The following is a 23055-nucleotide window of genomic DNA, read 5'->3' as shown; positions in this document are numbered from 1 at the left end:
TGGGTCCTTGGCAAAATAAAGAGCTTCTCTGTGGCATAGCTTCTCTTCCTTAAAGGAGGCTTGGAGAGGGGGAAGAGACCCATAAGTCATGTTTTAGGTACAGATTCTGGCCACAGAAGGGCATTCTACCAGGAGTAAAAACTCCTGTCATTATCAGTAGAGAACACAGAAAGTGGAAAATTATGCCCACAAACTTTTGAGCCAATCTGGGAGAGCTATCCAACTCGGAAGTTACCATAAGTGTGCACTATTTAAGACTGCAGATCTAGGACACATTCAATGTGAGTCAAACATACCCATTTCTCAGGCTCCTTTGGCCAGTGGGGTCCAGACCAGTTTGGGGACTTGAGGTCATCTCTGCAACCATTGGGAGAGGCGCTATTGCCTCAGTCTGTGCAGGAGTCTTCGGCTCTTGGTCCTCTCTGTGGCTAAGTGTGGAGCAGTAGCTGCTTTGGATTGTTGTGCGAATGGCAACAGACTGCCTGAGGTTAATTAGGCAATAAACCATGACTGAGCATGCATCAGCAGTGATTAATCACGTCTCAAACTTGTTCTGGGAAATAAGAGGTGAAACTGATGGACTTGATGTCCTCGAAGTGAGTTAATATCCTCTGAGACCTGAGGTCTGAAATGCCACCACATGGCTAGTGACATGTCCAGAGAGAGGCCCTTTGGTGGCTATTTAATTTCATAAATGCGTTTGCAGGAAGTATAACATGCATGCAATTGAATGAGTTTGCAAATGATGTCACAATGCAACAACTTTTAATATGCTTTCCCTGAACAGTAAGGAAGGGTAGGCATCTATTATTATGCACAGTACATGGATGAGGGTAAGAGAAATTAAGTGACTCAACCAAACATCAGAAGCCACACACAGAAAAAGAAACTAACTGAAGAGACAACGAGTTCACATAGAACAGAGGTTCACATAGGTAGCAGGATGGTCCTTCAAGTTAGAAGTTAGAGGACTTTCAATAGAGCCAAAGAATTGTTTATTTTCAAAGTAACAAAAATCTCTGAATGCAATTTGATAAGGAGAATGACATAGGGTTTAATGGGGATTAATCTTGTAGCAAAGAACAAGATTGGGAGGGAGAAATTACTACCTATATAGTAAAAACTGGCAGGTAAATACTCTTTGAGCCGTCACTATATTCCACACCCTCCACTATGGACTTTACATGTATTGCCTCCATGTAAGCTAAAAGGGAAGTGATATTAACTGCTTCATACAAAGAAAAACAATCATTGGCAAAAGGCTTTGCAAGGTCATCTATAACTAAGTAGCAATCCACATCTACAGCAGTCCAGTAGTCATGCTCCAGTCTCCACGGTGTAGTCCCACAAAAAGGAAGTGAAGTTGGCCTTGAGTAGCAACCACTTTAAGGCAAGGCATCATCACCATCTGCCTGGACTACCAAAGGAACTTTCTGCTACTATTTCTGTTTTTACCTGCAATAATAAGTATCTATTGCTACATAAATTATTCCAACTTTCAGCTAGTTACAATGACAGATATTACCTTACACGGTTTCTGAGAGTCAGGAGCCTGGGGGTCGCTAAGCTGGCTTGTTCTGGCTTTGAGTTATCGGGAAGTTGGCAGGGGTTATAATCATCTGAAGGCTTGAGTGGGGCTGAAGGATTTGCTCCCAACTTTGGCTCCTCACATGGCTGTTGGCAGGAGTTCCAAGTTTCTTGCCTAAAGAAACCACAAGGTCTTAGTTCCTTATGACATGGCAGCTGGCTTCCAGCAGAGCAAATGATTGAAGAGCGTGGTGAGGGCCACACTGTCTTTCTTGACCTAGCCTTAGAAGTTAAGCACAACCACGTCCATCATGTCCTATTCATTAGGAGTGAGTCACTAAACCCATCCACACTCAGGGGAGGGAGAATTAAGCCCCATTTCCTGAAGTAAGGAGGATCAAAGAATTCGTAGACATACCGTAAAACCACCACATTCCCCTCTTTGATGGATTCTATATACTGCAGTCAAAATCTTTTTCTAAGAAATCTGTTTACATCTCTCTTCTTATTAAACTTTCAATGGTATCTCACTGATTTGAAGATAAAAATCCAATGTCTTTGGTCCTACTTGATGTGGCCAGTGCCCCTCCCACAAAGCCCTCCAATCTTGCCTCCTATTTTTTCCCAGCTCTCTGTCTTCTGGCCACACTCTCCTGCTTTCAGTTCCTCTAATATGCCAAATTCCTTTTGATTCAGGGCCTTTGCACATGCTGTTCCTGGAATCCAGAATGATCATTATCTTGCTTCACTTATACATCATTCAGTTCTTGGTCCAAAAGATACTTCCTGAGGGGAACCTCTCTGACTCATTAGCCTTTATCAGCTACCCAGCTACAGTTCTTGTTATAGCCTGTACTTTTCATTTGTAGGGCTGATCACAGTTTATGACTACTTATTCAGCTATTTTGCTATGGCTGTAAGAGTCTATGTTGTTCACCCTTGAATCCTAGTGCATGGTACAGGGTTTGTCTGGTATTAGTGCACAGTAAATATCTGTACTGAATAGGTTATTAGGAAAAGATGAATTGATAGAACAGAGACTTCTGCTTTGAGACCCAAGTTAGAAGAGGTAAGCAAACACGTCTTTATCTCTAAGCTTAAATACAGACCAAAAGAAAAACGTACCATAAATGTGCATAAAATGGGATGTACCAACGATGGAGATGCCAGCAGGGGAAGCACAGTTACAGGAAGACAAGGAATAGATGCATGTAATCAGGATTCTGCTGCTGGGCTGCAGATCCAGCTAGGTCAGTAGAGAGATACAACCCTAATCTTAATCACATTAAACTGGAACAGCCTTGGTTTAGAAAGTTTTTAATATATCTGCACTTCAAGGCGACTTTGCAGGTAGGAGACTCATTATTACTAGAAACTTCTATTCTGATGTTTTTCCCCATTATCTGCTTGCAACTCCATCACCCACAAACTGATCTTAGAAGATGCACACATGGCGGTGGAATCTGAGCTGTAAACCGTGGGCAAGAATAGCGCCTAAAAAGCATCCCTTCCCCGGTCTCATCCTCCTTGTTAACATGACAAGGGTGAGATTCCTGGATTAGAACCATTCTAGGTTTTGGTGTGTCTTTTGCCATAGGAAAAGACATCTAGGTAAGAGTTGGAAAATATCCACTGCTACTCATTGTGTTGTCAAACCCTTTGCACTCATGGGGACTAAGGTGTCTGCCTTTCAGAGAGTCCATTCACAGAGCATTGCAAGTGAGAAACAAAAACAGCTTTTTGGGAAATGAGTTCAGTCCCAGCAGCACAGCTCTGAGCCTGGAGGGAGGACAAACAAAGCCACTGCTAAGAATAAAAGCAACTTCAGTGTTTCTCTCATCATGCTTTATCTTATCCCAGCCTCTTAAAAACTCCTCTATTGTGTCCAGGCCTGAAAATGTCTAGTGATCTGACTGAGCCTCTCTAATTGGGTGCTTGCAGTTCATCTTATTTTTCATTAAACAAAATAAGCTCATCAGCACTGTAGCCTCAGGGGTCCACACAGAACATGTTTACAGAGAAGTTTTTGTGTTTATTAGCATAACACACAGCCCATTACACAAACGCCTCAGAAACTCGCCCAGCCTCAGCAAGATTCCAAATGTGAACACTTGATGTCACAAGCTCTAAGTCATTACTAGTGACAGGCACAGAGGGCTCTGAGAAGGCTATCCTTTCACCCAGCCCAGGTTACTTGAGTCAAGAGAACTTGAAGGGGACATCCCTCCAAAAGTCACAGCCATTCATTTCAGGTTGAGGCTGCAGGAAAGACATTTCCTTCAAAGTAAAAAATTATGAAGCACCTACCAACCTACTATGTGTCTGGCATGCTGGGTGATGTGATTATGCTGGCGCGTGGATGTTCTCTTCATACTCACAATAATTTATGAGATAGATGAGAGTTTCTTGTCTTACAGAAGAAGTCACTGAGGTAAAGAAAGATTAACGACTTGCCCCACGTCCTACAAATAAGAGTCAAAATTCAAAACGATGCAAAACCAGGCCTATCTAATCTCAGAGTCTCTCTTCCTCCTACCAGAATGTATAGCCTCTTAATATAAGTAACAATTTGCACAACAGCCCCTCTGAGAGCCTCATCCCTAACTAGGGTGAAGCAGTACAAGGAGGACAAAGGGCTAGCAGACCAGGGTTTGGGTGCAGTACCTGCTAGGCCACCTGCTGGGCCACCTTGCTGGGCTGTTTGTTCATTGGAATCAGGCTGGCAATCCTGCTGGAGGAAGACTTTGAGCACAAGTCATGCATCAAGCAACCAATATGTCAAGAACTAAGAAGAAATAATGTTCCACAAGGATAAGCACAGCAGGAAGAGAACCAAATTAATTTCAATTGCTGCCAGAGGGGGGAAAAAGACATTTCAGCAGCTGATACCAAATGCTGACTGTTATGAGACAGAGCACAAGAGCAAGTGACTTCAGGTTAAACCTGACCAGATTGATTAATAGAAACCATCAAGTAATTGCCTGCTAATAGCAGCTGCCTGAAAGGTACTGTAATGTTTGTAAGGAAGTCTCAATTCCACCAAGCCCAAGCATTTTCCAACACTGGACATGAATGAACAGACTTTGTGACTACATTAGATATATGTAATTACCATTTTTAATTATTTCACTGAAGAGTGGTTGATTTACATATACTTCTTAGTCTTTTCCTCCTCCTCCTCCCACCAAGGTATGCAACAAATGCTGAAACAAGGAAAGAATGAAATGCAAATAAGCAAAGACTGCACAACAGGGTCATGGTATACTGCTTCCTAAGGCCAGTTGAAGCCATTTCACTAAGACAGGAGAGAAACATTTTTACCAGTAAGGTGTAAAAAGAGACATAAATGGGAGCCTGATTAACCCAACGTTCACCAAACATTTGGTAAGGTAGAAACCCATTCCTTAAATATTTCTTGCTAAGTTGCGGTTTGATTTTTTGCATTGTTTCTGCATAAATAAAATACAAACATTTTTGAGTGAGCCATTACCACTAAGCATCTGCCTATAATTAAAATAACTGGTATAGAGTTACATATGTCATGGGTCAAAATAAACTCTTCCTTCATATACAATATGCCAGTTATATGTTAGGAGACCATCTGCAAATATCTGACCTGAATCTCCTTCTGAGACACAAGATCCTGGAGGCAGTTAGTGCAGAGCAAAGCAGCAAGGTGTGATTAGTGTAGGTGTTATTTTAAGGAGTCTAAATCCATTTAGATTGTCTGAAATGTAAGTTTGCCTTAGGAAAGACCCAGAACATTTTTTTACTTTAAACCAAGTTGGCAAAGTATAGAGCAAGGGCCAAACGCAACCCCCTTCACCTATTTTTATAAATAAAGTTGTATTGGAAAACAATGACATATTTGTTTATGTATTATCTGTCTGCTTTCCAGCCACAAAGGCAGAGTTGAGTATTATTGAGAGGGATCTGCAGTGCTGAAGGTATTTACTATGTAGTGCTTCATGGAGAAACTTTGTCCACCCGATCTAAACTATGCCCAATTCTCCTTCAAATTCTACAACATAAACCCAATCAAATCAACAATGCTTATTAAGATTCTGTATGGATGGGCAAACTGGTATGTTCACCTCTTACTGAGTCATCCCAGGTAGACTCTTCCCTGGGAACAGCCTCTAGCAAAGTAGAAATGATGGGGCTGGCTGCTTGCATAGCCCAGAGTTCCAGAGCCATGGCCAACACCATAATCTTTCAAGCAGCAATATGGACCCATGGCCCCTCTCCCACAGCTGTCTTCTCAGTGTTTTGGACAATATATGACATAGGAGGCCCAGATCACCCTATGACACAGCTGACATTCTGCCTGGACAAGATAGACTTTTAAGAAACTAATGCCCATGAGATTTAAACTTTGGAATTACCCTATTCAGACTTTCAAGTGTCTTAGGCTTAAAAAGAAAATAATAATAATAACAATTTTTTTTTTGGCTTGGCAGGCATCCTTTGTTTACAGTTATATGAAGGCACTCTTACTTAAATTCTCTTGGTACTGCAGGTTGCTAATACTTTATATACAAAATATATAAACAACCATTTGTATGTAATATCTAAAGAATACACAAACACGTTTAGTCTATCTACAAATTTTTCAGAGCTGAGAGGGAAAGATGACAAAAAAACCCAGGCACTTCAGGGTTACAGAGTACTGTGGGGCTTATTCTGTCCTAGCACACTGTACACGTCAGCATTTAGAGCCCCAGAATGATTGCTTTTTGAATGATACCTTTGTTACTAGGAAATTGCTCACAACTGAGCAGGATATGACCAACGCTCCACACAGTATTTTGACTTCTCTATAATATTTTGATGGCACATTCATAGGAAGATAAGGGCTCTTGTTCTTCCAGAAAAAAAGAAACAGACATTTAAAACTTGGCAAGTTTTCTGGCAGTAAGTATTCTACAAGGGTTCATGATATTTCCATGAAGCTGTCTATAACGCATCACCTATCAACCTCTCTGACACTGTCTACACCAACACATCCCAAAGGCAGTCAGAGGTGAAGGCTCTGGAGTCTAATTAACCTGGAAGTGTCAAGTTTTCAAATTCTCTCCAGCCTGAAGATCCTAGGAAATTTCATATGTTCATTAATTCTACAAATATTTATCAAGTTTAAGGCAATGTTAAGGATACAAAAACAGGTAAGAATAGGTCCTTGCCTCCAAGCACCTCAAAATCTATTTGTTTCATAAGAGAGGGCTAGTTTTAGCTGCAAGTGGGCTGAAAATTTTCTAACAAAAATTCAGAGCTTTTCTGTAGTAAATCAAATCTAGCCTATCAGAAAATCATTTCCTAGGTGAACAGGGTTTTGCTAGATGGAAAGAGATTGTATGCTGTCTTGAAATGGCCGTAGTTTTTTTTTTTTTTTAACGCATCTTCCTGTGATACTCAAGTTTTAAAGTTTCTCTCAGTAAATTTCTTATTGATTTCAAGTAGTTCAGCCTATTTAATGCAAGAATTTAACACTATTTTTTAAAAGAATAGGAAGCTATTAATAGCCTTTGATAATCATGAAAGATCACAGCTTTTGATAGTAATGCTATGTCCACTATGTTAAAGATAAAAAGGGAAAAGCAAAAATTCACAGCCTCTAAATGCAGTTGAATCCTGGAACAGAAAAAGGCCAATAGTGAAGTAACTAGGGAAATCTGACTGAAGTCTGTAGCTTAACAGTATTGTACCAATGTTAATTTCTTAGTGTTGATATATGTACCATGATTATGTAAAATGCTGACATAAGAGGAAACTGGATGATAGGGTACGTGGGAACTCTGTTCTACTTTTGCAACTCCTCAGTAACTCTGAAATTATTTTGAAATAAAACTATACTAAAAAATAGTGTCAAGTTATTGTTCAAAGCTATTTAGCTTTTCTCATATCTTAGTATAGATGTGAGAGAACTCAAACAGGAGCATCTGAAATTGGCTAGATATATAAGGCATTATCAGGACTTTTTTTTTTTTTTAAGTAAGAGCATGGAAGTATAGGCTTCCAGGGGCTCTTTCAAATGTAAAATGTACCACTTTGCTATGGGATTTAGAGAGAAAAGCATATAATTCTCTATGAGAGTACAAGTAGAGGGATCCTTTCTGTTGATTCCAGTGCTTCTCAATTTATCCATCAATACATCCCTTACGGGGCTTCCTAGGTGGCAGAGTGGTTAAGAATCCGCCTGCCAATGCAGGGGACAAGGGTTCGATCCCTACTCCAGGAAGATCCCACATGCTGCGGAGCAACTAAGCCTGTGTGCCACAACTATTGAGCCTGCACTTTAGAGCCCGTGAGCCACAACTATTGAGCCCATGTGCTGCAACTACTGAAGCCCACGCGCCTAGAGCCCACGCTCCGCAACAAGAGAAGCCACGGCAATGAGGAGCCCACGCACCACAACGAAGAGTAGCCCCCACTCGCCGCAACTAAAGAAAGCCCACGCACAGCAAAAAAAGACCCAACACAGCCAATAAAATAGATTAAATAAATAAATAAATAAATTTGTATATAAAAAAAAAATACATCCCTTACGGCCAGAGAGTTAATGTGCAGTTCAGAGGGCATGGAGGTTGGCCAGAAATGACACACCTCCAGATAGAAACTGTCTTCACCATCTCAGGTTTAACTTTAAAAAGTCATGCAAAACATTATGTTTTACTTATTTAACTGTTCTCTTGAAGTTCTTACAAAATTGATGACCAAACTAAACAAACCAAACCAAAAACTGATGCTCTCCTCTGTTAAAAAAAAAAAAGCTGATTGTATCATGTTGATCTAAGGATATCATTTCATCTTTGCCATACATGAAATCTGGTGAGGGTGAGAGTGTAAAGAGGGATGGACTATAATTTGAGAAGCCTAGAGTTCCTGGCTTAATAGAGTTTATGCAGTTTGCTGAAGACCTCTATCACCTGAATGAAGACCAGCCACTGCGTGTGGGCATGCATGTGGGTCTTGGCCCTGTGGACTGTTTCTAGCCACAGAATCCTTCAGTCAGGGAAGCTTTCATCCCAGATAGCTCCTGGGGAACTTTCCCTTGTTATGCTCCGTGCCCTTTTTGTTTGTCACTTCCTGTCTTTTCCCCACATGGATAAGGCGGGCGAGCGGTTTCAATATATCAAATTCAATCAATTTAGCAATCCAGAGGACTGGCATGCCTTTTAAGACGCTTGTATTTCAGCTTGTTACACTGATAAGACCATTGTTATGGAGTCTGAATTATGTTTCACTGAATGAAAATAGGTGCCCTCCCGGAGTTCCACTTGTTAGGTCTATAGAGCACTGGCTGAAATGAATTCAACTGATAACTTTAGGCAGTAAAGATTAGAGTGCAACTCTGAGAAAATCCGTCCCTAAATTCCATTTATATAATTAAAGGCGGGCCAGTTTGAACTATTTAGATAATCCCCCAATTTACTGATTGGATTGGCCTAATCGCTTGACCTGAGATTTATTATTCAGATACCATTTCTGTACTTGCTCAGGAAGTTTAAGATTTGCTTATTTTTGTCTTTACTTTCAGTTGATGACCAAAATTATTATGGCAAGAACTGTTTTACCTAGTATTCTATCATTAATTAGAACTGGATATAAATTGTAATTAGCCTGATGAACTAAGAATCTTAAATATTAAATTGCATGTTCTAAAAATTGCAACAGGAAATCTAACACCCTATGTTTCTGGTGTATGGTTAATTTTGTAACCACAGTTCCAAAAAATATGTTTTATTTTTCTTTTCTCACTAGGGAGAACAACAACAACAAAAACATCAAGTCAGCCTGTCTGGAAAAATCAAGTCAGCCAACTCTACCCATTCCTGTGTAATTCTAGAAGTGACATCAAATTTGATCCTCAGATCAAACTTACAAAAAACTTTATACAGACACATTCAGGAAGGGCATGTTGATAAAAGTCATGAAAGAGGTATTGGTAATATGGTGCTGCAACATTTTAAAATTGTCCTGTATCTCCTATTTTGTCACAAGGTAAGAGTGTTTCCTCTATTTTTCCACTGATGCCCTTCTGAATTCATTTTTAAACATCTTATAGAAATTAGAAAATGTATTTGCCAAAGTTTATAATTTACTCATTTTCGTGGGTTGTAAGTTTAAACCAGAACTGTCTTTTCTACATGATATTATCCTAATCCTAGCACATAGTCAAAAGGAAATGTCTAGATTTACCCATCCCCAGTATTCACGGAATATTAATGCATTGGATTTCTTCTCTGTGTTTCTCTTGCATTCTTAGGAAAAGCAATGTGAATTTTAGTCAGATCACATTATATAGGAGGTATGAAAATTTTTCAACATTTCATGCTATTTGGTAGAGTTTATTCTTTTGCCTAGTATAATATCTGAAATTGCATTTGGAAGCATAAACTCAAAACAAAAATCGCTCACTTAATTTTTAATAGTCACCCCTCAAAATAGTGTACCTTATAGAATCTGAAGATGAGAAAAAATATCCCTCCAAACTGAAGCTAAGCCATAAGACATAAAACTTGATTTTGTAGTCCATATATCCCTTCTCCCCTCTGCCACCCAAATATCCCTAATTGTGTTAGGTTCTCCAAAAAACACAGAATAATTTTATATATATATATACACACACACACAAACACATATATATACAAACACATATGCATATATATACATATATATACACAGGATGGGGTGGTGCTCATGGGATTATGGAGTCTAAGAAGCCCCAGGATCTGCAGTTGGCAATCTGGAGACCTAGGAGATCCAAAGAACCCAGGAGCACTGAAGGCACAAGAAGTGGATGTCCTGGCTCAAAGACAGTCAAGCAGAGAGAATGAATTTTCCCTTACTCTACTTTTTGTTCTATTCAGGCCTTCAACAGATTAGATGAGGCCCACCAACCCTGGGGAGGGCAATCGGCTTCACTCAGGGAATATGTTTAGGCAAACATCTGTGCACCCCATGGTTCAGTTAAGTTGATGTTTAAAATGAACCATCATATTAATTGAATCATGGTAGGATGTTGCTTGTCAGAGAGCTTACAAGCTACCTTGATATTTAGCCTCAGAAGAGTTCTAATGAGAGACAACTTATGCATCAAACTGCAGCATCTGTAATTTCTATTGTTTAGCATACTTGCTGCCTCCCATCTTCTGATTCCTTGGAAAATACTTCCTCCATTCTATATGTTTCCAATGGGATATCAGTTATGCTTTAGCAATGGTCAATCCCAGTACTCCACTCCCCTGGACACACTGAGAAGAAAGATAAGCATAAATTTTGCAAGCAGGGCTGAGGAAAGTCTTGCCTGGGATTGATATTCAGCTGTAGAGAAGGATGCTGCTTTATTTCTACTGGTTGTCAAACTAGGATGGCGTAAATTTGTGGTTGCAAGTGGCCACCTTCTCTGGCCACGTGGAGGAAACTGTAACCAAAAGAGACCACCATGCAGAGAGGAGAAGAGACAAAGAGAAACATGACATAGAGGGGAATACAGGCTGTTAAAGCAAAGATTTGAAACTCTAGATACAACTGGGCCTGAAGGCATCATTCCTGGACTTTCTTGTTAAGTGAGCTAATAATATTCTGTTTGTTTTAAGTTCATTTGAATTGTGACCAAGAGAACCTTGATTAATACAAACTATGCTTCTATAAAAATACAAACTGTGCTTCTCCAAAAATTCTTTATATTGATGATGATATCTACATCCTGAAGAGCATCTGTTATATGGGTAGATTGTCCTTGTTGACCCAGCACACAGCTTTTGGTAGCGATAACTGAGAGCCACAGGGGAGGATTAGGATACTTGATCTTTCAGCTGGACTGGTCTTGGAGAACAGTGGGATGGCAATGTTACAGCCCAGTGATCCTCTCCCAATAATAAGTCAATAAGACTGTAGGAAGGTTGTCTATAACTAACACTGCTTGAATTGCAGGCATTTAAAAGCTAAAAGTCAATGGATACGCTGATCATACTACAGGAGGCATGCTACAGAATCATTTCATACCAAGTAGCAGTTCTAGAACACAAATACTAGATTCCCAGTAAGGCCCTTCCCTACAAGAGGTCTAAAAGAGCAACACAGATCCTCTGCAAAGGGTGGTGAAAGATAAAATGCAAAATGGGATTGGGGCAAACAAACTCTGGGGCACTACTGGGACCCTCTTATGAATTTAGACCTCCGCCAACCTCTGAGAAATCAGCCAACGTCTGATTTCTTAGCTATACACTACCCTAGGGCTGCATGTTTAGTTAGCAAAGCTGTTAGGATAGTTCTTTCCCTAATTAAGAAAAAAAAGAGGGGTTCCAGAAGGCACAGAATGGCATCTGGGTGCCAGGGATGGGTCATTGCTTCTTGCCTTCTGCCCCATTCCCCACATACCCTACATCACAGCATGGCCTTCCACTATAGGACACATTTCCCAGTGTCCTAATACAACATCAATCACACAACACAGTGTCCTGCAAATGGTGCATTGGTTGGATTGTATTGTCAGAAATTTAATACAACCAGAAAAGACATAGAAATGGCTGTATAATCTGGAGTGGGGTTGGGGGTGGGGGACCATTCTATCCTGTCATAGTATAAAAACTGAAATTATTCTCAAGACAGATATTAAAAATAAAGGAAAATGAGGAGCCTCACTTCATGAAATGACCAACGTCTCATTACAGATTTTGCCCTCTCTCATCCTTTTCAAGTTTATTCCATGTCTCTGCCCAGAGGATCCTTGCGTAGCCAGACTAAGGAAGTCAAAGCTTTTCCATCCTTAAGTAAATCCTAGTCAGTATAATATACTGATGTAAAGAAGATACATCATTAAAAGTCAGATTTAGGCCAACGTGGTTTTTTTTCTTCTTCCGTGACTCACATATTTTCTCGGACCCTCTGAATTCACAGAATTACCAAGACACTAAATCTCTCAGCCATGTCTTTTGAACGGTACTAGCAAAATCAGCAATAATCATCCCACATCCTATCCATTCATTCCAGACGAACCCCTGTACACAGATAGATGCCATGTTGAATGAGGGCCTCATCCCAGCAGCTCCTCCATGGCACAGAGCTCTGGCATTCACTCCCTCCAGTGAGGTCCCTCAGCAAAACCCATAGAGTCTACCAGACTAGGACTCTGAAGGAATGCTTCCTTAAGGGTTTACTACAAGTGATTTTAGGAGAGGTTCCTTCTAAAAACAGGAGGGTTTGGTTCCAAAAGAGTTCACCTTTTTGTAAGCCTCACGACTTTCATGTGGAAATAATCCATACAGATATAACGTTCTCAGCATGTATTCATGTTTGTGGATTTCCTTCCAACTCCCACACACATTTCCCACATCCTGCTTCTCTTGAAAAGTGGAATCTTCCAGGTCTGCTCAGAGTGGAGCATAATGGAATAATTGTTTCACAGTTCCCATAAACTCTGCTTTCAAGCGGGTCCTCCAGACTCTGCCCTTCAACCACGCAGTGCGTTGCGGTCTCCTGTGGTCCATCTAGACTCAGAGTCTTCCTCCTCTCCTCTCATACCGCCATGTGCCTAGACCCTGACCCCTGCCATTTATGGCTCCTCTTTCTCTTTTCTTATACTTTCCCATTGTTCCTTACGCTATATGTCTCGATCATTTGCCAGCTCATCATGTGTGGTTGAACTCTAATCCTCTCCAGGGTTAAACTAATGAACGTGTTCTCCCTTTTACCACAGAAAATAAATTATTTTTGCCTTAACATCAAATGCCTTAAATAGCTACTTCAGAAACCCAAAGGGATAAAGGTAAAAACCTAAGCCAAAAAACCCCACCAAAACCACATCCCCCCTACCCCCCAAAAAAACATCCCAGAAACACTGTTGTAAATAGCAATGCAAGGGTCAAAAGGCTGACCCTCTCCTACTGAAACTTATCTTTCTCTCTATTTTTCCCATATATTTGAATCTAATTTGTTTTCCCTGAAAAGGTGGAAGAGCTTTTCACACTTAGTGGAATTTACTTCTAAAGTATTAATGTCTACATTACCAAACATTGTAAGTCCTGCTTCACAGTTTATATAAATTATTGGATTTAATATATGCATATGATTCATAAGTATTTATGTAGACCCCAGAAAAATACTCATTTATTCAACAAAACATACTTTGAAAGCTCCTGATGCCAGAGGAAGGGACAGTGACAAACGGCTAACAGTTTGGGATGTTCTGTGGAAAATGCATTCTATGGTGCAAGAGGGGATACGTGTAAAATAGTTAGAAAGCTGGTATGGTATAGGTGTGGAGTGGCATGGACTAGAGTGGGATTAGTAGCGACGGCGGAGGAAGAGAGGAGAGGGACTGAGAGAGATTTAGGATGTAAAATCAATAGTCTACGTTGATGGACTGGATTTTGGGTTTGGGCAGGATATAATTTCCAAAGTGTAAGATGTCAACGAACTGCTAGATTTCTGGATGTGTTAACTGGATGGTTAAAGTACTGTTCATGAAATTAAGAAGTGGTGGGAGATAACATTTAGAGGAAGTAGATTAGGAGTTTGGTTTTAGACAGGTTGAGTTTGAGCTATGACTGAATTCATCCCAAAGGAGATATTGGACAGGCAGTTGGATATACATGTTTGGAAGTGAGATGAGTGGTCTGTGCTAGAAATACAAACATGGAAGTTGTCAGTGTGTGGCTGTTAACACCATGAAAATAGATGTGGCCATCTGGCGTGAAGTTGTAGAATGATAAGAGTCCCCAGGAAAGTGCTTCCAGAAGGAGAAACTATCAAAAGAGGTGAAGAAGCAAGGGCCATAGAGCTAGAAGGCATCAAGGGAGAGTGCAATAAAACAGATAATAAAACAGATGCTGTAAATATAAAGGCAATGAAAATATGGCTAACGATACTATGAAGTCACATAAGACCTTTTTGTACTTATGGACGTGGACTTAAAAGCTGTTTCTGTGTGTGTGACATAAGTTTCAGAAAACAGGAAGGGGTGGATGACGAGTGAAGTGGCTGAAGGAATCACGTGCCAGGCAACTTCCAAGTGCTTTACAGGCATAATCGTATTTAATCCTCACAGTAACTCTTACAGATGAGTACATTAACATTCAGAGAAATGAGACAAGATGACCTGCCCAAGTTCACGCAGTTCTGTGAGGCCACAGAGCTAAAACTCAACACCCAAGGTTAAAGATATCTGATTGAGTTTTGTTGTTGATAATCTTTTTTTTTTTAATTAATGATGAAAGACTCCTTCTAAAAGTGAAAGCAGGATAAATTTGCAGGTCATCTTTGAAATACCTAAAGAAATAAAACATGATAGTCTTTAAGATGTTCCTTCTCATTTTATGAATACGTGAACATATTTTTAAAACATATTATTAAAGCATCTGCGCCCTGCCCCGTACTCAGCCTATTTCCACTCTGCAGAGCAGTCACTTTGAACACTTTCAGCTGCGTGGTTGCTCTTGGTCATGCTGTTGTATTTGTCTTCATATTTCTAAGTGATACACGGGTGGTTATAGCCCAGTTACCCATATGCCCACTCCCCCTTGTCTTCCCAGCCAGTACAATTACATCGTGATTTCAGTTATAGAAAACCATGTTACACATCGGCACAACTTTGTAAACACTGCTCATTAGAGACAAAATTAACATGTTTATATTTTCTCTTGAGTTAGTTATTGCTTCATTTTAACTTGCATGCTTTTTAATAAACCTATTCTTAATTTCTCACCCTCATTACCTCCTTAGTGTCACCATAAGCCAATCACTAGTTGTTTCAAAATGCTCAAGTTTGTCAGCTACGCCCTTTGGTTTCCCAGCATTTTCACACCTAGTTATGTTTTTATTCTCCTCTATTTACTTTCTGTCTCCCAGCTTTCCCTGGAGGTGTGCTCTTCTCTTAGGCTCTGACTCCATCTTCTTTCAAGTGGAATCTATTATCAGAGGATGGAAAGCAATCTGATACCTGTCCCACGTCATTGACACTTTGAGCATTGGAGCCCTCAACTGTGAAATGTAAGGACTTGTTCCCTGCAGAGGGCAGGTGAATAAAGGACAGAGGGATCCTATTTGCACCTTGAAATCAGTCTAAAAGGCCATGATGCGTCACCATGGGTGTTGGAGTGTTGCCTCATCAGCCTCACAAGCACTGGCATGTTGATTTAAGACAATAATTTAACTTTCCACAAGGACCCTCCCTCCACAAGACTAGTGCCATAGTCATTCTTAGCTACAGAAACATTCAAGTGAAGGCTGACTTCAAAACAATCTATAAACTCTATACATTATTAATCTTTCATTAAACCAAATCATTCCTTAAAATGTAACTTATGTTAGTAAGTTGTTTTCCCTAGTTGTTAAAGCACATTATTAAATATTTTATAAGCGATTGCTGTCACTATGTCAGAAATATAACAACATCAGGGAATTTTTACATTCATTCTTCGGAAAATGATGGTGTGGTAAGTTTTAGAGCAAAGTAAACTGGTTTACAGTCACTATTCATTTATTTTTGCAAGGACTATTGCTATTTTAGAAAAGTCATGCAATTATAACTATGTACAATTGAAAACGATACTCTGACATATTTCAATTGGATTGTTCAATCTAATTGCCAATCACTATAGTATGGATCTAAGCTGGACTTTCCCCGGGGCTGTGTGATCTTGCTCTAAAGACAGTGACAGTCTCTGGTTAAGGATGGCACACAGACCACAAAGCAGTAAGTGATAAAGTCTCTTTAAGTTCTGAGATTTCTGCTGGTCAAATCCCACCAACAGAAGTTCCCTGGCCTACCCATTGACTAGGTCAGTTATTCTCACTGTGAGGTCCCAGCATTGGCAGCATCAGAATCTCTTAAGAATTTGGTAGAAAAATTCTTAGGCCCACTTCAGACCTTCTAAGGCAGATATTCTGTGAGCAGGGCCCAAAGTGTTGGGGCCTAAAGCAGTAGCTCTCAAACGTTAGTGCACATCAGAATCACCTGGACACCCACTGCTGGGATTGACCCTAGGTCAGTAGTTCCCAGGTGATGCTGATGACCTAGGCAAATGAAACACCATGCGAACTGGATGGGTTACTGAATGAAAGGTGACTCTCTGTCCCAGGATTTTGTTCAGGGGAACTTATCTGATTTCCTTTGGGCATATGTGTGTAGGTAAGAAAAGCGGAGAGTCTATCCTTGAACACGCACTTATGACACCTACTCTGTGACAAGGACGACACCCTGGAGTTCACACACCAGCAGGGGAAAACAATAAACAAACAATAAAACTACATTTTAGTTATAGTTATTTTACACGCTTTAAAGTGCTAAAAAGAATAACTGCTGTGCTAATGAAGTGTCTAAGAGGGGAACCTGACTTTGGGGGAAATCGAGAAGTGATTTTTCAGCTTGCAATCTGAAGGATGATGTATTGGTTTTCTATTGCTGCTGTAACAAATAATACAAACATAGTGTTTTATCTTACACAATGTTTTATCCTGCAATTCTGTACGATAGAATTCTGACACGGATCTCACTAGATAAAAATCAAAGCATCAGCAGGACTCTATTCTTTCCTGGAGGCTCTGAGAATCTGTTTCCTCACCCCTTCCAGCTCCTAGAGGCTGCTCTCATCCTTGGCTCATGGTTCCCTCCCTCTGCAGTAAACACCAGCAACACTGTATCTCTCTACACTCACCTTTCTTTAGAGCGCACTGTCCTCTGACTCTCCTCTTTCTTCTCCTTCGTCCACTTTTAAGGACACTTCTGATTACACTGGGCCCACCAGGATAACCCAGGCTAATTAAGGTCATCTTATTAGCAACTGTAATTCTATCTGCAACTTAATTACCCCTTACCACCAGGTTCTGTAGATTAGGATATTGCCATTTTTAATGAATGACATTCTGCTTACTACTGATGACGTGAATTTAGCAGAGTTAAAAGAAGAGAAAGAACATTCTAAACACATGTTATTCCAAAAACAACATATGTGGGTGGAGACCCAGGGAGTGGCAGGAGCATGACATTGAAAAAGGTGAGCAAACTACAGTGTGATCTGAGTAAGAAAGTGAAGGAGAATGTGGTGAAAGAGGAGGATGGTGTTTAGGAGATAGGGTCTCCAGAAGACAAAAATTTGCAAACAAGTTAATTAAGATTATAATTTTAGCAGAGGAGATGAATGAAAACAAAAATAAGCCACCAGAATATGCTGGAATCATATTAAAGCAAACATACCCCAAAACTTTTATCCATGTAGTGAGCAGACATTTCCAACTCTGTTTCAAAGTGACTATTTCATTTTGTAATAATGGTTTATCTCTTGCTGGGAATGCTTAAAGTTAGACTCAGATTTCCAAGATTTCTGCCAGAAATATCAATAGAAGAAAGGTCACTGTTCTTGAAAGCTACATGATAGATGAAGAGCTTTTAGTAGGAAAAAGAAAAGTTTCCATGTTATTTTTCTTACCCAGGCAAACTAGTTTTTATCTATTTGATATGATAATAATTTTTAAAGGATAATTTATCATTATGAGTGAACGTTACATGGGAATTGCAATGCAGAAATATTTCCTTTCTGGCATCTAAAATGTTCCGAGAGACACCCAGGAAGATCATCGGTACATAAGATAATTAGTCTATTTCACACTTGGGAAAATTCAGTTCTCTGCGCTAGAGCAGGGGCTCGTAGGCAGACTGAAACTCCTGACATTACCTGCAAAGTTATCCATGTAGGGCCATTTTCCATGTTCATTTTTTTGAGGGAAGGAGATCGTGGCTTTAATCAAAGAATTCTCTGACTTTAAAAAACATAAAATTCTTAGGGCAGTAAAACTGTATGGTAGTATAGTGGTGGATACAAATCATTATACATTTGTCCAAAACCACAGAACGTACAACACCAACGGTGAACCCTAGTGTATGTTATAGACTTTGAGTGATAATGATGTGTTGATGTAGGTTCAGAGAGGTGTAAGCACGAAAGCAGGAACGCCATCACAACTGATAATCACGGTCCACATTTTGGTAAACATCTGTCCAGATTCTTCTGTCTCTCTATACACACTCACATGTGCACACACACACATGTTAAATGTATATATTTACATATGAATAATTTTTCATAGAAAGAATACTCAAACTATGTCATAAACATAATTTTATGATACTAGCACAATTTATATATAGTTAATCTCACTGATGTTATTTTCTGTTGGCAGTTTTTAATAATAATAAAATGAACATTATGGTGGCTACATCCTTTTACACTCACTTTCTCCCTGGGAAAAGTGTCATGGTGTTATTTCTCCTTCAAAGTGTAAAATCACTTAATCTACATCATATTTCAACATCAATAGCATATTTCTCTCATCAATCAGCCTTGGACCCTTTCATTTAAAAACTTTTTTGCTAACCTCATAGGCTATGCATCAGACCCTGATGTTAATACATGATATTAATATCAGTAGTTAGCTTGAACATCATTGTTAACTTAGTAATATCTTTTTTTTTGCAGGGGGGGGCATTTCTTTTCTTTCTTTTCTTTTTTTATAAATTTATTTATTTATTATTTTACTGTCTGTGTTGGGTCTTTTTTTGTTGTGCGCGGGCTTTCTTTTTAGTTGTGGTGAGTGGGGGCTACTCTTTGTTGCGGTGCACGGGCTCCTCGTTACTGTGGCTTCTCTTGTTGTGGAGCTCGGGCTCTAGGTGCATGGGCTTCAGTAGTTGCAGCACGTGGGCTCAATAGTTGTGGCTCACGGGCTCTAAAGCACAGGCTCAATAGTTGTGGCACACGGGCTTAGTTGCCCCAAGGCATGTGGGATCTTCCTGGAGCAGGGGTCGAACCCGTGTCCCCTGCATTGGCAGGCGGATTCTCAACCACTGTGCCACCTAGGAAGCCCCAGTAATATCTTCTTTTGAGAACTGCCTTTACTCTAATATTTATTGAAATATTTCTTTTATTAACTGAATTTTAAAACTCATTTCGAATTTATACATTTTGACAACATATATTTTCAGTTTATAATTTTAACCTTACGTATTAGCTAGTGTAGACTACATTATTATAACAACTAGACCTCTAAATTTATAATGGTTCATCCAGTGAAGTGGTTTTGGGACCCAGATACTTTAATCTTGTGACTTTACTGTCAGCTCCTGCCTTATCATCACCTGCATCCAGCTGAGGCGAGAAGAGAACACGGAGGAGGCACACTGGCCTTTTATAAATCTTGGCCTGGAAGTTAGCATGCATTACTCTCACTTATATTTCATTGGCCACACTTAGTGGCAAATGGGATGGGGAAATTTAGTCCCTGACTGGGCTGTTACTTCCCATCTACAACTGTATACTATAGAAAGGATGAACAAAACTTAGGAAATACAATTTCTGATATAATTTGTTTGAACTGTTTTGGCAAGCAGAAGTTTTTACATTTTATGAAGTGAAATCAATCATTCTTTTTCTTTGCAAATTATTTTCTGATTCATTGCATAGGAGCATGGAGACTGAGCAGAAAATGGTAACCTAGAACTCGCAACACTCTTCTCATTGGGCTGGGGAGATGGAAATGGAGTTCAGAGCCTCCAAGTCAACCAGGACTTGAAGGATTGAGATCCCAGAAAAAAAAGGGTACCTGCAGAAAAGGAAGCCCAGCCTTCTATAGATAACATGCCCTCCATGCATTTGCTGACCCCTAACCAGTGCAAGTGTTGTGAGAGGCTCTGAGAAAGCATGTGGAAAGCAGCTTCTAAAAAGGTAAACCTTTAAGCAAAGAACACAGTGACTAGATGGTTCCAGGAAGACAGAATTTTGAGCTGACCAGGGAGGAATGGCTCAGGCCCAGGAGGAATGAGAGCCTGAAGAGCCTATGCTCTAGGAGTAAGGGCCGATCAAAAATAAAATAGCTTAACCGGATATAACTGCCTGCCAGAATAAAATTAAATCTCTTAAAAAATAATATTTGTTAATTTCACTTGAAATCTCTGCTTATCTGTTTAAGACTAGAGTGATAAACTGGTTACAGGGAACCAGGAATGAGTCCATACCTCCCCCCTTCTCCTCCCTTCATCTTTTGGTTTTACTTGGAACACTGAAAGAATGCTGGCTAACTGCCTTGGAGATGCAAGACCTTTTTGTTTTTGTTTTTGTTTAATTAATTAATTAATTTTTTCCAGAGGACACAATTTGCTTGTCCTACCATGAGTTAAGCAGCCTCCGTGGGTTGTTAGAAAAAAAGGTTTTCTTCCTTTATATCTCTTGGGGGCCATGGAGATCCTACAATTCTGGAAGAGTTGGTGGTTCATGTTTGACTTGGTTCTTCTTATAAACTGGAATTTTTACAAATGAATTTATTATTGCCATTTAAAAAGAAATTGTAAAATAAGCAATTGGTTTAGGTATTTGATATGAAAACATAGTCCCCCATTCCTTTATTTTAAAGTTACTATATAACTGAGGGCAAAAATACATTCTACTTCTCAACTTTACATGCTTAATACTTGCTCTCTGTCATTAACACTAAATGTGCTAATTTCCCTGTTTTTAAATCACATTTTTTGGGGACTTCCTAGGTGGCGCAGTGGTTAAGAATCCACCTGCCAATGCAGGGCACATGGGTTTGAGCCCTGCTCCAGGAAGATCCCACATGCCTCAGAGCAGCAACTAAGCCCGTGCACCACAACTACTGAGCCTGCGCTCTAGAGCCCGTGAGCCACAACTACTGAGCCTGTGTGCCGCAACTACTGAAGCCTGCATGCCTAGAGCCCATGCTCTGCACCAAAAGAAGCCACTGCAATGAGGAGCCCATGCACCACAATGTAGAGTAGACCCACTTGCTGCAACTAGAGAAAGCCCGTGTGCAGCAACAAACACCCAACGTAGCCAATACATAAATAAATAAATAAATTTATTTAAAAAATAAATAAATAAATCACATTGTTAGTATAAAAAACTTATTTTTGTTACATTCTACAAATACCTTCCATTTATATTTTTTAGGAAAAATCTAGAGGGTAAAAGCCATAGAAGCTAAAACTTTTTCTACTTCTAACAAATAAGATGGGACTAAGTCTGCTTATAGAAGGTGTTTTTGAAAAAAATTAATTTCTAATTATATCTTGGTAAATAAACTTTATTTCTTGAGCAAAATGTGTTTTTAAGAAATACAATGTGAGATTCTGGAAATGGAGGGTGCAGCAAAAAGAGCATACACCCTTTTGTATCATTATATTGCCATCCTACGGTATTTCAGCTTGTGTACATCATATTATAATTAAATTGTGTGAATGTGTGTGCAAAAAGTAAGGGTCCAACTGAAAATTTAAATTCATTAGTGGCATCAAAACAAATTCTCTGATCTGAAATAGGATCCTCTCCCCAACTTCTCTGACACTCACAGAAATTAAGAGTATCCATGCATGTCAAATATAGCTTAAAATAGCTGGGCATTTAGATAAACATAAAAAATTTGTTCTATAAAAGTGAACTAAATCCTGTGGGGCATGTGGGGAAAAAAAAATAACTACTTTTGCTCCATACTGTTGCCTTAAGGATATTCATGAAAGAGGTTTTTTATTTTGTGTTTATTTGAAATATTTCATAATTAGTACCTAAAAGAACTGTTAGACTCACCATAAAGTAGAGAAAATAAATACATTTTTAAGGTGTGGATTTCTGTTATATTTAGATTTTAAAAGTTTAAGCAAAGCTTGCTAATTTCACTCCATTCTTTTTGTAACAGACCCAGTTCAGAAACTTGTGGTGGATCATTTGGAGAACAGTTTTATTTTACCTGTACAGATTTCAATTTGATGGGTCTTTTACTTTTCAAGTGTATAATAGATGTGCTCTGTCTTTATAAATACAAACTCGTTCCATTTTAATTTTTACTGAGACTCTCATCTGTTTACCTAAATCTTTGATGCTTCAGGCCCATGCCTATTTTCAAAGCAGAATTCATTTTGTGCTTAAAAAGCATTGAACAAACCAGAAAATGCATTATACCATCTACGGAGATGGAAAATGCTGAACTTGTGTGTTTTCCCAGTAAAAGCATTTAAAATTTTATGAAGTGACATTACATATTTTCTACAATTCATTAAGAGTTAAAAGATCCTATGACTAGAAACAGAGAAAAAAGACAATATACACAGACCCACAGGTGACTCATGTATTAAACCCATACGTTAGTAACCCATAATGAATATTTGCAAGAAAATAGGTGAAAAATCATCAGATCATGATGACTTCACCAATGAATTCTTCCAAATATGTAAGGAATTAGGCCAGCATAATTCTGACTCTAAAACCTGATGTCATTACAAGAAAGGAAAATTACAGGCAAATTTCTCTCATAAATAAAAATATATAAATTTTTAACAAATATTGTCAAATCAAAGTAAATAATATATGAAAAAAGAATACTATATCATGATCAAATTGAGTTTATTCTGGGAATGCAGAGTTGGTTTAACATTTAAAAAGTAATTTAATTCACCACATTAAAAGAATTTAAAAACCGATCACCTCAAAAGATTCAGAAAAAGAATATGATAAAATCCTACAA

The sequence above is a fragment of the Hippopotamus amphibius genome, chromosome 4 (genome assembly GCF_030028045.1).
Source record: "Hippopotamus amphibius kiboko isolate mHipAmp2 chromosome 4, mHipAmp2.hap2, whole genome shotgun sequence".
Classification (NCBI taxonomy): Eukaryota; Metazoa; Chordata; class Mammalia; order Artiodactyla; family Hippopotamidae; genus Hippopotamus; species Hippopotamus amphibius.
Note: the sequence above shows the minus strand (reverse complement) of the source record.